The following is a 13,967-nucleotide window of genomic DNA, read 5'->3' as shown; positions in this document are numbered from 1 at the left end:
CTGGACGGGTTTAGCAGTAAGAATCAGGAAAACAAACAGTTAAAAACTATGTACATCTTTAAGGCATTCATGCTTACTCATTTTTTGGTAAAGAAGGTGGTTTCCTTCCGGGCCTCACCAGACCAACGGGTCGTCCGGCTGGTTCCAGGATCGGGTCCCGCCCCAACAGCGCCAGGACCCCTCGCCGGGATGTTCTTTTCACTGAAGCTCCAGCACGCCCCCAAGGTACATGGTGAGTCCGGGTGTTCCGCCGTTCTTCAGGGCCAGATTCAGCGGCTTTTTCAACAGGAGATTTATCCTCCGGTGTTCCGGCAGTGGCTTGTAGTGCGACGCACCGCTGGACACCCCGCGCCACCCAGCCAGCCTCTCCCATGGCTCTCTTCCATCTGGTATAAGTTACCGCGTCACCAGGCTCCAGATCGCGAGGGAATCGTCCTTCGCAAGGCTCCACCTCCTCTCGGTCCACGTGGACTTGTAGCGGCTCCCCGATCTCCTGGATAACCCCGCGTCCATATTGGGGGTTGAAGGAGACCACCACACCCCAGTGGGACAAAGGGGGCTCCGCAACGGTGGTTAGATTAACCCGGGTTGCCGGTTGTGGTCGGGTTCGCCGTGCATCCATCAAGCGCCGCAGGTGTTCGGCCTCAGGCACGAGTTTCAGGCCCGGTGCCTGCGGTGCGCTGTCAGCCGCGACCGGGTCGAGAGGGTCAGGGGACATTGGAGACAAGCAGACCTCCATGGGTTGGCCCAGCCGAGCAGTCACACGGGCATCGGCCTCCAGGCGGGCAGCGATCCGCCGGGCCTCGGCTGCGGCCATACATTCTTCCGACGGCGGCCGGGGGGGTCGGCCCATCGTTGGCTCCGTAAGGGTCAGCTTTCGCAGTGACGGCGTATCCTGAGCCACATCGGACTGTCCAGCCCCTCTCTGCGTTCGACCATCCCCATGCGGTGCCTCCGGCGTCGCCATCTTTTTCTCCTCTCCAAAGTCTTCTTCCCGCGGTCTCTTTCGTGGGCGGCCCCGTCGCCATGGTCTCCACCCTCCAAACAGGATCAGGAGGCGGACCTCAGTCGTTGACGGACACGTCCGCAGGACACAGAAATATTTAGACTGGGCGGCCATTGTCTTTCGCGCTCTCCAGCTTGCCTACGCCCACTCCACGCCCCTCTTCTCTTCCTGCGCTCTCCTCAGCGCTGTAATGGTGGCGGATTTTGGCAGCAAATGGCGCAGCACAGTCCTTGCAATAAAGTACAGTCCAAGCACAGTAAATCACAGTTCCAAGGCACACATGACCTGATTCCTCAGGCTTAAGTAGATCCTGTTTGTGACGCCAAATTGGAGCGCCCCCACACCGCCGCAGGGCCGAGGGGTACCCGGTACCGGGCCTCTGGGAGTCTCTGTTCAGTTCTGGGGATGTCACGGTAGCTAGGCCCGGTCCGTGGCCCTGTCTGTCAGCGGGGGACGTCCGGTAGAATAAGTGGTGGTGTAACGGTGCAATTGTGAGGTGCAGGTCGCGGTAAATAATGAGGACACCAGGTTGCAGTCTCTTTACCTCTTTACTGAAGATCTCTGAGTCCTCAGTCCAGGATACGGTTCACCAGGCTGCGCAAGTCCGGCCGGTCCAATGGCACCTCCAGAGTTCTCTTCACAGGTGGAAATCTGTGCCTTCCTGCTTGCGCTATGTGTTGTGGTCCTTCCCTGCTGTGCTTATGGAAAGTCCCCACAACTGTTGTGTCTGTTTCTTAAGTTCCCTCACAACTCGACTAGATGATGTTCTGCTAATCCTCCGTTCCTCCCTGAGGTTCGGGTAGGAACGGCACCCGTTTGACGGGTAGGCTCGGAGCTCTTCCGGGACCCTAGAGATGCCCCTCTCCACAAGTTGCCCCCCAAGACTTCATAGGTGATTTGAGTTAGACAGCCCGCCTGAGACTGACTGTCCTGCCGCTGTTTAGAGTATTGCTTGAAGCTGGATATTATGATACTCTCTCGGCGTTCCGGCCACCGGTTGTGCGCCTCAGTAGAATGTTGCCTCGGTCTTACAGCACGACTCCTACTGGTATCCTCCTATCACTTTGATCTCGTTTCTCACTCAGCACAATCCATCTCTCTTCTAATCCTTTCTTGGGCACCGCCGCTACCCGGAGCAGGCACGGTCCCGTTACGTTTGTTCTCGTTGCCAAGCCTCTGTCAGGATCCCACCCCTAACAGAGACCCTACTGTCTCTTCCCCTACAACACCCTCTGCCACCAGGTGTTGCCTGGTTCCAACCCAGTCAGCTTTCTGTCCTAACTTCCTGCCTGACCCCCAGTTTACCCACTATGGTGGGGAGTGGCCTAATGAATAGCACCCTTAGCTCCCCCCGGAGGCCCGGCTGTGAAATGTATTGGTGACTGTGATACCTGATTAGATGAACTCCTTCAGTGCCATCAAACGCACCATAGCTCCCCATAGTGGCGGAGCCACAGTACTGCAATGACCAGGACTCTGGGGCGCTGCACCCCCATGTCTTTCATTCTGCCCTGTGTCTCCAATCATGCCCTTATCTCCATTCTGCCCTCAGTGTGTCCAGCATTCAGCTCCCAGTGTGTCCACCATACAGCCCCCAGTGTCTCCAGCATTCAGCCCCCAGTGTGTCCAGCATTCTGCCCCAGTTTGTCCAGCATTCTGCCCCCAGTGTCCAGCATTCTGCCCCCAGCGTGTCCAGCATTCTGCCCCCAGAATGTCCATAATTCTGCCCCCAGCATGTCCAGCATTCTGCCCCCAGCGTGTCCAGCATTCTGGCCTAGCGTGTCCAGCATTCTGCCCACAGCGTGTCCAGCATTCTGCCCCCCAGTGTCTCCAGCATTCTGCCCCCAGTGTGTCCAGCATTCTGCCCCCAGTGTGTCCCCCCTGGGCCCTGTTGGAATGTGCAGCGGCAGTTCCCCCCGGGCCCTGTTGGAATGTGCAGCGGCAGTTCCCCCCCGAGCCCTGCTAGAATGTGCAGCGGCAAACCCCCCCTGGGCCCTGCAGGAATGTGGGCCCCTGCCGGCTGCCCCCCCAGTCAGTCACCACTGAGCCTAGAGTCAGCTCACCGGAGAGAGACTACTCACCCTGCTCGCCCGCCGCCTCCACCTGCTCGTCCGGTCTGCAGCCTACACGTCGACCTCCTCCTGTCCCCATCGCCTCGTCCGGTCCCCCGCCGCCTCTTCTGGTCCATCGTCTGCACGACCGCAGCCACATAGCACACCGCACGCTGCTCTGCTCCGGAATGAGGAAGTGGAGCAGGGCAGCATGTGACATCACGAACTGGACCATGATGCACCGGGCCCAGGCCACAGCTTAAAGCTACAGTGCCCATTTCCGTTCGCCAGCTGCAGTTACAACACTGTAGGTGTGTCTTTACACCACAGTGTTTTTGGCATTCGGAAGCCTGAGCAAAATGTCAGGGGGCCCAAGCTGAGCGCAGACCGGGCTGCCAGTGTACTTTTTGCTCTTAATCACTGGACCCCATACTGTAGTAAGGGCAGTAATGCCCTGATGGCGGCCCTGGTGAGAGAGGTAAAGAAGAACCGCAAGGTCACTGTGGCTGAACTCCAGAGATGCAGTTGGGTGATGGGAGAAAGTTCCACAAAGTCAACTATAACTGCAGCTCCCCACCATTCGGGCCTTTATGGCAGAGTGGCCCAATGGAAGCCTCTCCTCAGTGCAAGACATATGAAAGCCAGCATACAGTTTGCTAAAAAAACACATGAAGGGCTCCCAGACTATGAGAAATAAGATTCTTTGGTCTGATGAGACAAAGATAGACCTTTTTGGTGATAATTCTAAGTGGTATGTGCAGAGAAAACCTGGCACTACTCATCACCTGCCCAATACAATCCCAACAGTGAAACATGGTGGTGGCAGCATCATGTTATGGTTTTTTTTTTCAGCTGCAGGGACAGGACAACTGGTTGTCTTTGAAGGAAACATAAATGCGTCCAAGTACAGAGATATCCTGGATGAGAACCTCTTCCAGAGTGCTCTGGACCTCAGACTTGGCCGAAGGTTCACCTTCCAAAAAGACAATGACCCTAAGCACACTGCTAAAATAACAAAGGAGTGGCTTCAGAACAACTCTGTGACCATTCTTGACTGGCCCAGCCAGAGCCCTGACCTAAACCCAATTGAGCATCTCTGGAGAGACCTGAAAATGGCTGTCCACCAACGTTCACCATCCAACCTGATGAAACCGGAGAGGATCTGCAAGGAAGAATGGCAGAGGATCCCCAAACCCAGGTGTGAAATACTTGTTGCATCATTCCCAAGAAGACTCATGGCTGTACTAGCTCAAAAAGGTGCTTCTACTCAGTGCTGAGCAAAGGGTCTGAATATTTATGACCATGTGATATTTCAGTTTTTCCTTTTTTAATAAATTTGCAAAAAATTACTACATTTCTGTTCTTTTTCAGTCAAGATGGGGTGCAGAGTGTACATTAATGAGAAAAAAATGAACTTTTTTGAATTTGCCAAATAGCTGCAATGAAACAGAGTGAAAAATGTAAAGGGGTCTGAATACTTTCCGTACCAACTGTATTTATAGCACAGGTGCCAGCTGATGAATACTCCAATTGGCGATGCCTGCTCTCACTGTTATAAGCAACAGCAGACGGGCAGCACAGTGGCTCAGTGGTTAGCACTGCAACCTTGCAGCGCTGGGGTCCTGGGTTCAAATCCCACCAAGGGCAACATCTGCAAGGAGTTTGAATGTTCTCCCTGTGTTTGCATGGGTTTCCTCTGGGTTCTCTCATTTCCTCCCACATTTCAAAGACATACTGATAGGGAATTTAGGTTGCGAGCCCCAACGGGGACAGTGGTGATAATGTGTGCAAAGCGCTGTGGAATAAATAGCACTATATAAGTGAGTAAAATAAAATAAATAAAACTTAGGCTGACGTGGGTGGTATTCTCTCATCAGGCGAAGCCTGTGACCATGAGAAACTTTTTACCACCAGTCACAGCTGCTGACTCACACTGTCATGGTAAATGAGAAAAATCAGGGAGCACCACTCACAGGCGTAAAAATAGCTAGAATTTTATATATATGTAGGGGTGCTGCACAATGCACAGAATAAAGCAACACATCAACAAAAGAAAAGAACCATGCATATTAGGCGCACGCCCAAGATATAGAGAAAAGGTTTTTTATATTATAAATACAAAGTTTATTAGTAGACAAACCCACAATAAAAACATTTTAAAAGACGAACCGCATCACTTATGGTCCCATAGCACTATAGTGTATACAATATCATATTCAAAGAACACCCCATATACATATACAATAGTTGCCCAAAGAGTGAACACGACCCTCTTCTGGGCATCCCAGAAAACCAAATAATGGAAACCCCCCTTTACTTCCTTCCTGAAAGGCCACAATAAGCCTGATTAATGCTATAGGGAAACTAACATAAATATCCCATTGTAGTAAGAAAAAGTGCCAAACAATGCAGTGAGGAGGAAAGCATGTGCCAAGGGGTTAAACAAGAAGGCTGAAATAGCGATCATATCACTATATAAGGCAGTCCATTGTAGAGCGTCAAGGGTCTAAAAGTCAAGAGAACAATAGTCCCAGGACCGGAGTGATGTGGGAAGCCCCACGCGTATCGCTGCAAAGCGCAGCTTCATCAGGGGTACTGTGTAGGAAAGGAAGGTCATATGGTCTTTAAGTAGCATTTGGTCAATCATTCACAATAGGTAAAAGGTGTGTAGGAGGGGGAGGAAGAGTGCTAGACATATGTAGTGCGCAAGTGTGAAAAAGCCAGTGATGTAAATCAGAGGCTCACGCGTGCGCATAATGTAAGCTTCTCAAATGAAGGAAATATTATTGAGATGCATACTGCGTAGGCGCAAAGGGTGAGCAGCAACATCATTCAAAAGCTGACGCACACATACCGAGAGGCCACACCACCGCAAAAGTCTGTATAAGAGGCGCATACGCACACAGAGCATAGTGATTAACATGCCCCCAATCGGGACCAATATGGGTGAAGGAGAAATGAGCGGAGCAAAAATACGCCCCATGACTAAAGGCCGAGCACAAGGGTGCAAAGAGCACAATCAGACATATAACGAAGAGGGGAACATACCCCACAGTCCACACTAAGATGGAAAATCGTTGTTAGAGAATGAAGTTCAACACATCAAGGGTAAAATTAACCCTCAATAAGTGCAAGGTTAAATAATTAATCAATAAAAGGGAGATGCACAAGGCATCTATAACAAATGTCAGTGCCCATAACACAACCCCCCGGTACAGATAGAAACGGGAAATAAAATAAGGTTAAAGAGACGAAGAACCACATAAATTGCTGATTAGAGATTTAATGCATAGAGTGTGATTGCAAATATATAGCACCGAAGGTGCCACTGAATCAAAAAAATATATGTTATTTACTAAGAAAAAAACACGTATTAGACATATCCAGAATTGGACCAAAAAGGGTTCTTTTAAGATGTGTTTAGAATTGATGGAATCCACAGATAATGGAAGCAGGCCCACATAAATCTAAACCACATATTATAGGGACACAAAATATTCGTGTCCATGCGGAGCAAAGCAGAAACATGACGGAAGGGCAGAAAAGGGGGGGGGGCATTACAAAGACCGTGAGTCAAAAAAGAAGAGGTTTCAAACATAGTCCATAGGTAAAAAACAAAGAAGATGTAATTAAACAGTAAAACATCTCCAAGAAATAGTAGCAGAAGTATGCAGATTTCATCCAAAGAAACTTGTGTAGAGTAGCTCCTCATTAAGTCCATTGGGTGATAGGCTCTGTAGATTGAAGATCCAGCGTGATTCAGTTTGAAGCAAAAGCTTCCTAAGGTTCCCTCCTCTGGCATTGAGCTGGATCCTCTGTAAGCCAAAGAATAAGATGTTAGAGGTAGAACCACAGTGTTCGGCCAAGAAATGTGAGGCCACTTGAGTCAGGGTTTTGCCCTTCTTTAAAGGGCACCTGTCACCCCGTTTTTTCAGTATGAGATAAAAATACTGTTAAATAGGGCCTGAGCTGTGCATTACAACAGTGTATTTTGTGGACCCCGATTCCCCACCTATGCTGCCAAAATACGTTACCAAAGTAGCCGTTTTCGCCTGTCAATCAGGCTGGTCTGGTCAAAAGGGCGTGGTGTCTTCCCCCAGATGTTGCTTAGTTTTCCGTTGGTGGCGTAGTGGTTTGCGCATGCCCAAGGTCCCGAATCCACTGCACAGGGGAGTTAAAAGAGCGCGATGTGCACTATTTCATTGGTGATCGTGGGGGCGGCCATCTTCCTTTGGCCGCGCGTGCGCAGAAGCGGCGCTCTGCTGGCCGCAGCTTCAGGAAAATGGCCGCAGGATGCCGCGCATGCGCAGATGGAGATCGCGGCGGCCATTTTCCTGAAGCAGAGTTCGCATCTTGGCTTCAGGAAAATGGCCGCCGCACACTTCCGATTCCGATTTCCGATATCGCAAAAATATCGGAACTCGGTATCGGAATTCCGACACAGCAAATATCGGCCGATAACCGATATTTGCAGTATCGGAATGCTCAACACTAGCCAGTACTGAACATGTCTTCTGAAGGAGTCACACTGTCATATGACACCATGGGAATTACAGCTCTCTGACCAGCAGTAATGATCTTACCGTCTGTGTGGACCAGTATTTTAAATATTCTACATGCATTTGCTGCTTTCCAGAATGAAGTTTGAGTCTGTGTGCCTGTTTTGTGAAAAGGAGTTCTTGGAATGTCTTTGTCTAAAGACTTAGAAATAATGGAGAAACAAAACCAGAGTGAAAGACACACCTTGTGACATTTCACAGCACAGATGTCCAGTGACCTGGGACCAGGAGCTCCTTCCCTGTCCTTAGCACTAACACTTCCCGGGATACTTCCCTGTCCCTAATGTTCCCCGGGATACTTCACCCTTGCCTTATCTCCTGAGTTAGCCCTCCGTCTGTTCTCATCCCCTAACCAGGGAAGAGGGGGGGTGCTGTGCACCGTAGTACACTTTTCCAACAAACAAGGCAACACATACAAGGGTTAACTGAAAACTCCAGGCATACAAAATATTCACTCACGTGTAACAGAGGAAAGCACTGGGGTGTGAATGTAGGGTAATAAACCAAAACAGAGAAGGATAAGTAATTGTGGCGCCCCTGGGGTCCAGCCACCACAGAGGTACTGCACCTCATCCAGGGGTGTAGTATCCCACTCTCAGGTAAGGAGGGGAGCACTACCCAGGACTCTAACACTTGTACTCAACACACAGTAGTTCAGTCAGGGCACCTGGGCATACCCTTAGGGAGGAAAGCCTCATCCCAGACTGGATAGGAATGGGTGATGGAAGTGGGTGGGGTAGGTAGGAAAAGTGGGAGGAGCTAATCAGGCAGGAAGAACAGTGTGCTATAGCAGTTGGTCCTAGGAGACCAAAGGAGAAGGAGTGAAAGAACAGTGCAGAGTGGAGTCTGTGAGGAGAAGTGGAGCAGAGCAGATGTGTGGGTCTGCAGCTCCTGACAGACATAACAGAGAAGTGTGAGGGAGAGACAGAGAGAAGCTCCCAGAAGGACAGAAAGGGTCCTAAGGGCACAGGAAGTGCAGAAGCCACCCGTGGGGCCCGCATACAGACGTGGAGGGACCAGGTCGCAGTCAGGGGACCGCCCCCAACTTAGTGGAATACTGCAAGTTCAGCTAAGAAACCAGAGGCTGTGGCTTTTGCAAGAGTGATAGCCACATCCACCCATACTTCGCCAAAAAGGCAGCTGCATAGAAACCAGGGGACTCAGAGGACGTCGCCCAACCAGGTTCATGACTGCTGGCTAGGGACACTGTGGGCAGGGCCGGGGTTAGAGGCAGGCAGACTAGGCAGCTGCCTAGGGCCACCGCTACCCTAGGGGCCCCCAGCCAGGGGTGGACATACTGCTTTTGCCACTCACCCAGGGTCCAGAGGTGGAGAGGGGCCCTGCAGGCAGGCTTGGTATCATGCAGGATCGGGCCCCTCTCACTCCCTCCTGTAATCATGGAACACTCAGTGCCTGGGAGAGAGTGGGACACAAAGTGCAGGAGTTCAAAAAGGGAGTGTGTCATGCAGGGAGAGATGCTGGCCAATGAACGCTTTCCTCACCAGACTGAGAAGAGTGCTCACTGGCTGTCATCTGTCTCCTGCATGGCATGTCCCAATGGTGAGTACTCACCTACAGTCAGAGGCCCCAGGGCCGCACAGCACACAGGGACAGCAGTGGAGGTTAAGCAGGACTTACTGTGTGTATCCTGCTCCCTCCACTGTTCTATTCGGTGCAGGCTGCAGCATCTCCTCACTGTGAAGAGATGGGGAGGAACTCACTGCACGGGACAGCAGGGCAGCACCAGGGTGTATCTTTGTGTATGTTTCTATCTGATTGTGTGTATCTGTGTATGTATGTATGGTATATGTGTGTATGTATGGTATATTTGTATGTCTGTGTGTGTATGCATGTACAGTATACAGTACGTGTGTAAAAATTGAAAGGAACGGATGGCACTCACCGGTTAAAAACCTTATTTATTCCAATACTTTAAAACATCGGCGTCGGAAGGAAGGGAGCAGGAGTGGAATGGACGACAGCCATTTCGTGCTGCAGTGGTGCTTCTACTGGTCACTGGTGTAGGGCAATCACATGTGGCCATAATGCTGTAGGACTATGGGGAGTGTATTATACTCTATGGAGGACTATGGGAAGTGTATTATACTCTATGGAGGTCTATTTGGAGTGTATTATACTTTATGGAGGACTATGGGGAGTGTATAATACTCTATGGAGGACTATGGGGAGTATATTATACTATATGGAGGATTATGGGGAGTCTATTATCCTATATCGAGGACTATAGGGAGTCTATTATCCCATATGGAGGACTATGGGGAGTCTATTATACTATATAGTGGACTATGGGGAGTGTATTATACTATATGGAGGACTATGGGGAGTCTTTTATACTATATGGAGGACTATGGTGAGTGTATTATACTATATGGAACACTAGGGGGAGTATATTATACTATATGGAGGACTATGGGGGTGTATTATACTATATGGAGGACTAGGGAGTGCAAAGTGCAGGATATTCATCAAGTAATTGGATTGGCTCTGACGGAACAAAAATCATTGTTCTCATCAGCACATCGCCCAGTGAAAACTGCAGATATGCTGCTAAGATGATACTGTATGGGACAGATTGATCTACTAGTGACTATTATGTCCCCATCATTATTCCTCAGCTGGTGTAAAGAGGCTGGGAAACAAGCGGTGAATGACTTCAATATTGTCGATCACACTCGTTTAGCGGCCTGAAATCAGAGCATGTAAATACAACAGAAATGTTTCTGTGTGATGTGCAATATGTTAGTATTTGGGGCCCCATTTTAAACTTTTGCCTAGGGCCTCACTTTGCCTAAAACTGGCTTTGACTCTGAGTAAGGCGCTGGGCAGGAGAAGTGGAAGTCTGCATAGTGAGATGGCCAGAGAAAGGCATAAGAAAGGAGTCCTGGAAAGGTGCAACCCAATTTACCTGGGAGTTTTCTGGACCCCTAACCTGAAGGACACAGCATCCGGCTGTCATTTGTGGACTGGAGAACTGTGAGTAAAGTGGAAACTGCATCTCTCTGTGTCCTTTGTGTTATTTCTGCAACACCTGCCCGGCCTACCGCAACCACCATCATTTCAATCAACACTACATCTGCCCAGGGGTTAGCTCTACCCGTGGGGAGCTGTACCAACTCTGCTGCATCACCATCTGCCCCAGAGGATCTGAACTGCAACATCGACCACCATCTCATTGCCGAATACCACAGGTGGCGTCATGAAAAATCCCCCTATAAGCTTTATTTTTCCCCTTTAATTTCAATTTCTCTTCTATTGTAAGCCCAGTGCCACAGACCGGGTCACTGCTGCCATGACACTTCCCCTTTAAGAACTGTCTTACCCGGCCCGAGTACCCCACGGCTCTAGCGAGCGCTACATAATTACCACGCATACAAACCAAGCAACAGTCACTAATAACTCATCCAACTCTCCTTCTCATATGTACTCCTCTCCAATTATTAGCCATGCAGAAAATGCTAGCTCTGACAAGGATTTGTAGCAGAGTCCAGATTACAAAGGGGAAAGGAGTGGCTAACTGAGCTCAGCTGTGAACACAGGGATTTCCAACATGATCAATTAACCATTGGTCTGCCAGAAAAAAATAAACACATTTAAAATGAAGGAGAAGTGCTTCTTCTCAGCGCCGGAGTAGGAGCAATCAGACGCTGCAGTCTTCTGGCTCCACACTGACGAGGTAACCCGGTGAACACCTAAACTCTTCATCTGGGTGTAAACAGTATTATCTTTAGCCAATGGGATGTATGTATGCTAATGCCAGCACATACTTAGGAATAAGCTAAGCCAAATATATTGCTTCAATGAATGACCAAGAAATGCCTATATATGTGTGACTAACGATGTAATAAAGAGAAAAATGCTTCAGTGTATCAGTGTGGCTCTTCTGTACACATATTTTAGTATTACTATTTAATTTGGAGCAGGCTCAGCATCTCAGAACGTCCCACATTATGTGGCAATGACAAAATCTTGCTCAATGAACAGGGACCCGCTAGTTCAAAGCACCGCTTGATCCAAACGTTTTGCTGGCACCTGAACAGACTGACAAATCAGGAAAACCTCAGCAATACATAAAAAGTTTTATTCTGACAATAACTAAATGTGCCCTTCTCTCTTTGTTCCGGTGTGTTTTGGGTAAGTGGGTCTGCAGATCACTCGATCTGTTCATAGTAAGTAGATTCATTATTGTTAGACAAAGAACCCTGATGAGACCTTTTGTACAGTGTTGAATTCCTGCTATGTATGTTGTATGAGGAGTATGGATTTGGCATTTCACTGGTCATCCGTACACGTGATTGGATTGTAATGATTATTTGATTGCATCCAGTGGAGCTGACGTTGGTGATCGTAAGCAGCAGCCTCTTGCATTGCTAAGGAAACTCATATGGTTCCGGCACCTAGGCGTAGGGGCCAATGTTTTTTTGTTTGATTATATAAGTCAGGCATGGAGTCACAGTGTAGGAAACCACAGCGAGTGAGGCAAGAGTCCCCGCTGGTTTGCCTCTCTAGTCTTGTATTCCTGTTTTAAAATCAGAAGATGGGTTAATCATTTATCTGTTCATTAAGGGGCAGATTAAGAATAATAGAACTGCTGCTGAAGTGGTTAAGGAAGGAATTAAATTTGTGCAGAAAATGTGTAAGTTTTGTTCAGCATCTGGTTGTCCACTGAGTAGCAGGCCTAACGAGGGTTTGCACAATGGGTTGTGACGCCCGGGAGACCGAGGTACCCAGCACCAGATCAAAGAGGTCCGTCTCTTGAGGGGGATGTCACTAGTGGCTTGACCCTGTGCTGTAGCCTCAGGCGATGCACAGTGCAAAGGATATCATGAAGGAACAGACACTTACTTGATCAGCAGCAGGTCCTCTCAGCTGTGATGACCCCGATCCTGGATCGATGGCTATTGTCCAAATGAAAGACTGAGGCGCTGAAACGTTTAACAAGTTTACTTCAACAAAAAGGGATTTGCAACCAATACTGTCACCGGAGTCTGTATAAGAACTCTGAATTACTTTGACCCTGTCAGGATTTCCACCTCTTATTATGCGCAGTTTCAGTATGGCCCTGCTGCTGTATGTGAACTGGCTGCCGACCCAATCTGTCTCTTCTGTGCTCTGGTTCGACGGACAACCCGAGTCCTTTTTGTCGGCTTACCTCCTTTGGGAGTACCGCTGAACTCTGTGTCTGTTGCTGCGTCTTACCCTGGTGAAGCTGATATCACCTCACTTCCTTCCGGTTGCTGTATTATATCTAATGAATATAGCCACGGAACCGGTATCCGTCTCTGCGCCTATTTTGGGTAGAAATTATTGCTACCCGGTTCTCACAATGTCCTTTTTCGCTATTCCTCTTTTCCTACTATGGGTATTACGGGCCTATAATCCGTCATAGGGCTGTTAGGAGTTCAGTTATACGACCTCTCACTTTCAGCTCCTCAACCCAACTGCCAGTCCTTTTCTCAGACCAGAATAGATCAAGGGGAGTCTCTGGAGCTCCCCCTTCTGGCCGGAGATGGTAGTGCAGTCTTGCTATTTTAATATTTGTATTTGGTGTCAATAACTATTTTTGTGGCAAATACCCCTAGGGGCGCCACATTCCCCCTTAGTTAAGAACAGTACTCCGGGACTGTGGGACGATAACATTTTGAAATAACAATTGATATGTACAGAGTCTTAAAAAATGAAAAGTTACAAAAACCACTCAAAGAAACAAAAAAAATGGAATTCTGAAACCCTAGGGGTATTTGCCACAAAAATAGTTATTGACACCAAATACAAATATTAAAATAGCAAGACTGCACTACCATCTCCGGCCAGAAGGGGGAGCTCCAGAGACTCCCCTTGATCTATTCTGGTCTGAGAAAAGGACTGGCAGTTGGGTTGAGGAGCTGAAAGTGAGAGGTCGTATAACTGAACTCCTAACAGCCCTATGACGGATTATAGGCCCGTAATACCCATAGTAGGAAAAGAGGAATAGCGAAAAAGGACATTGTGAGAACCGGGTAGCAATAATTTCTACCCAAAATAGGCGCAGAGACGGATACCGGTTCCGTGGCTATATTCATTAGATATAATACAGCAACCGGAAGGAAGTGAGGTGATATCAGCTTCACCAGGGTAAGACGCAGCAACAGACACAGAGTTCAGCGGTACTCCCAAAGGAGGTAAGCCGACAAAAAGGACTCGGGTTGTCCGTCGAACCAGAGCACAGAAGAGACAGATTGGGTCGGCAGCCAGTTCACATACAGCAGCAGGGCCATACAGAAACTGCGCATAATAAGAGGTGGAAATCCTGACAGGGTCAAAGTAATTCAGAGTTCTTATACAGACTCCGGT

General features: G+C 48.9%; 1 protein-coding gene across 1 annotated transcript in view; it reads left to right on the top strand.

The window, feature by feature from the left end:
- The window catches only part of LOC143788173 (cytochrome P450 2D14-like), a 388,662-nt gene that overhangs the window by 115,267 nt on the left and 259,428 nt on the right, over window positions 1–13,967 (top strand). The window lies entirely within an intron of this gene.

The sequence above is a fragment of the Ranitomeya variabilis genome, chromosome 8, assembly GCF_051348905.1.
Source record: "Ranitomeya variabilis isolate aRanVar5 chromosome 8, aRanVar5.hap1, whole genome shotgun sequence".
Classification (NCBI taxonomy): domain Eukaryota; kingdom Metazoa; phylum Chordata; class Amphibia; order Anura; family Dendrobatidae; genus Ranitomeya; species Ranitomeya variabilis.
Note: the sequence above shows the minus strand (reverse complement) of the source record. Positions and strands in the feature narration are given on the sequence as shown.